Below are 3,772 nucleotides of genomic sequence, written 5' to 3'. Positions count from 1 at the left end.
ACATGGCCAACCATGGTTTGAATCCCACACCTGGTGACTTGAAAAATCACACTGGACGTTCCAGGCATGTGTGTGTGTATGCACTCAAAATCCCAGGAGGAGAATGGAGGGGAAGGGACTGTGACACAGCCATCTCCATCAGCAAGTGCATGCGCCTTATGGCAAAAACATTAAAAAAAAAAAAAAAAGAAAGAAAGAAAGAATGAAAGAAAAAGGAAGACAGTATAGGGGGAAAAAATCATTATCATAAATAGGTAAAATAGGGACCAGCAGATGGCGAAGTAGTTCCATAGCTAGACTCCCACATGAGTGACCTGGGTTGGAGTCCCGGATGCAGTGACTTAAAACTCACACTGGGCACATGTGTGTGCATGTGTGCCCAAGATCCCAAGAGGAGAATGGAGGAGAAGGGATTGTGGCATGACCATCCCCCCGGGGGGTGATTTCTTACTTTCCCTTTCACTGGAGGAGTCCAACTCGGTGGGGCTCCAGGACCTGTCTGAGCTCCTTGACCTTTGAGCATCGCTTCCGGTCGGTTCAGTAAGTTGGCAAGGCCATGACTGTATGCCCCCCCGACCTTGGAATAAGCTTGGGTCATTTAGCATGTTGGCAAGGCCGCTTGCTATTCGCTCCGGAACTGTAGTAGCCTTTCTGGGAAGTGACCCCCCTCTGACTCCCCAATTTACTACTATAGAAGAATTACATAGCTCCCTCATACATCTTGAGTGTGTGGTAAGATTTCCCGAAAAGTCCCCCCGACTGCTCCCCTTTACCCTGACCACTTACTGTTAATTACAATGCTTCATTGGGCACAATAAAGGGTGTGCTAAAGTTCTTCTTGATCTTTGGAAGGCCCTTCAAAACACATTTAATATAAATAACCTTTTTACATACAATAGGACTAGGCCGAAACTGGCCCAGGAAGCTCTCGTCCCATGGTAACTAATGTTCTAACAAAATACATAACAGTGGTGCCATAGGCTACACAAGTGTATCCACAACACCATAAACCGAATTATATAAGTATCATTCTTTATGAAAATCCATAAGAACTAATATCTATGCTTGAGATTTTCTTTTAGTAATCATAAGACGGCTGCTGCTGAGCATCGGTTGATAGTTAACTCTGCTTGCTGGAACTGTTTCCTGAAACTGCACTGCTTGAAGTTACCAGGAACCTGCTTTCATCAATCAAACAATTGTTGAACTGTATCGATGATTAATAGACCTGCCCTTAATCAAACCCTGAATGGTTTCTATTGTTAAAACTTTATGCATTGATAATTAGTACACGTACTCCTCTCCCATTTACTTGCATGTATCGCATTTTCAATAAAAAGGCACGATGATTCCTAACAGTTGTCACTCCTCAGAGAGCAATCTCTGGGAGTGTCCGGCTGAGGACGTGCATGAAAAGGCACCAAGACCTTAGTCTTCCTTTCTTTATAGCGTTGCCTCCGTCGAGCCAACCCACCCCCGCCGAGGCTGGTCCCCGGCATTTCACTGTCTCTGTCTCTCTCTCTCTAGTGAGCACACATGCCCCTAAGGCAAAAGTCAAAATTAATTAATTGATTGATTGGTTAAATTGGTAAAATATATAATAAATTAGAAGGTGAAAAAAACCTTGTAAATTAAAGAGCAGGATTAAGATTCTAGAGTAACGATGAGGCTATAGGACTGATGAGGATATGGAAGTAATAAAGGGGTACAGGTTTTAAATTAAAAATTGGGGGGACCAGCAGTTGGCGTAATGGCTACGTCACTGGATTCCCACATAGTCAACTGTGGTTCAAATCCCAGACCCAGTGGCTTAAACTTACGCTGGGCACGTGTGCATGTGTGCCCAAGATCCCGAGAGGAGAATGGAGGAGAAGGATTGCGGCATGGCCATCTCCCCTGGCGGGTGATTTCTCGCTTTCTGTCTGTCTGTCGCACTCTGTCTTTCTGGCGAGTACATGTGCCCTATAGCAAAAAAAACAAAAAACAAACAAACAAAAAAAACCTCTCCAAAAAGAAAAATTTATTGCCAGAGGGCCCTTGTGCTCACCAGAGAAAGACAGAGAGAGAGAAGGAGAGGGAGAAAGCACCTTCCAAAGTGGCATGATTCTTCTCCATTTGTCTATCCTGTCGGGTTTTTGAGCAAGCACGCACAGTACTCAGTGTGTTTTTCAAGCCACTGAGGCTGGGGTTTGTATTGCAGTTGGTCATATAGGATATAGGCTCCCTTAACTATTAGGCCATGGGCTGGCCCTTTAAAATATTTTATTAAGCTTTGTGTTTTTTTGTTTTGTTGGTTTTTGGGTTTTGGGTTTTTTTTTTTTTTTTTTAGAGGTTTTTGCTATAGGAAGTATGCAAAAAGAGAGACAGAAAGACAGAAAGCGAGAAATCACCACCTCGGGGAGATGGACCCAACACAATGCTTCCTCCTTCATTCTCCTCTCAGGATCTTGGGCGTGCACGTACATGAGCTTAAGCTGCAACTGTAGTTAAGGAACTGCGGTCAACTACGTGGGAGTCCAGCGACGTAACCATTACGCCATCTGCTGGTCCCAAGTTGTATTTTTTTTTTTCTTTCATGATTGAGAGAAACAGAGAAAGACAGATAGGGCTTTACGCAGCAATTCGCCCCCAGTTTCAGGTAGCCCCAGATCATGGGCACGCACACACCAGCACGTGCAGGGGAGTCTCGGGATTCAAACCCAGGACATGTCCATGTAGATCAGTCTCTCAGAATGCTCTGTTACTCCACCCCTGTCTGGGCCCTAAAGAGATATACTTTTAACAGATTGTCAGAGAAGGCTTCGTTGAGGTGACTCTTGAACCAATACTTACTATACGAAATGAAGGTGCGTCTACTCTTTTTTCTATGACTCTTTGCACCATTCTGCTGGATCATTCCAAATGATCTGATCTGACTATTATTTTCTTAATAAAAATATTTGCAGAACTATTAGGACAGTCAAACGCATTGTGAACGAGTATAAAGGGTTTTAGCAGAGCACAGTATTTCGAAGTTAAATGTAGCATGGAGATTTCTCAGAATCAAATCAGTTTCTTTATGATGAGCCTTTACTCCTAGCAGAACAGGCATAATTTGAGGGCAAACCGGAAAATTGAAAATCTCTCAAACTCTCTCTCTCCAATCTACTCTTTGGTGACCCAAATCTCTTAATACCTTTCACGCCATAGTAAGAGACAAGACAAAATGTTAAAAACGCCTCTGAAATGCGCTGTGTTTAAAAGAGTCATTCTGATGTCAAATGGTCTGAAACCAGCTTTGTCCTTCCTAGCTACGTCAACTTAGCTAGTTTCTTATCTTTTTCTTTTAATTTGCTACAGAGCACTCGTGCTCACTGGAGAGAGGCAGAGAGAGAGAGAGAGAGGAGAGAGAGAGTAATCATCCACTGGGGGGACTGCCACACCATAATCCCTTCTCCATTCTCTCAGGATTTGGGACACGCACACATGCCCAAAGGCATTCTTCAAGCCGCAGGGTGCAAGACTCAAACCTTGCAGTCAGTTTAAGTCCAACTTAAAAAGAAGAGGGAACCAGCAGTTAGCGTAATGGCTATGTCGCTGGACTCCCACGTAGTCGACCGTGGTTCATGTCCCGGACCCGGTGGCTTAAAACTCACGCCGTGTGCGTGTGTGCCCAAGATCCCGAGAGGAGAATGGAGGAGAAGGGATTGCGGCGTGACCATCCCCCCTGGGGGGTGATTTCTCGCTTTCTATCTCTATGTCTCTCTCTGTCTGTCTGGCGAGCGCACGCGCC

Source organism: Tupaia chinensis, unplaced genomic scaffold (assembly GCF_000334495.1).
Source record: "Tupaia chinensis unplaced genomic scaffold, TupChi_1.0 Scaffold000054_1, whole genome shotgun sequence".
In the NCBI taxonomy this organism is placed as follows: domain Eukaryota; kingdom Metazoa; phylum Chordata; class Mammalia; order Scandentia; family Tupaiidae; genus Tupaia; species Tupaia belangeri.
Note: the sequence above shows the minus strand (reverse complement) of the source record.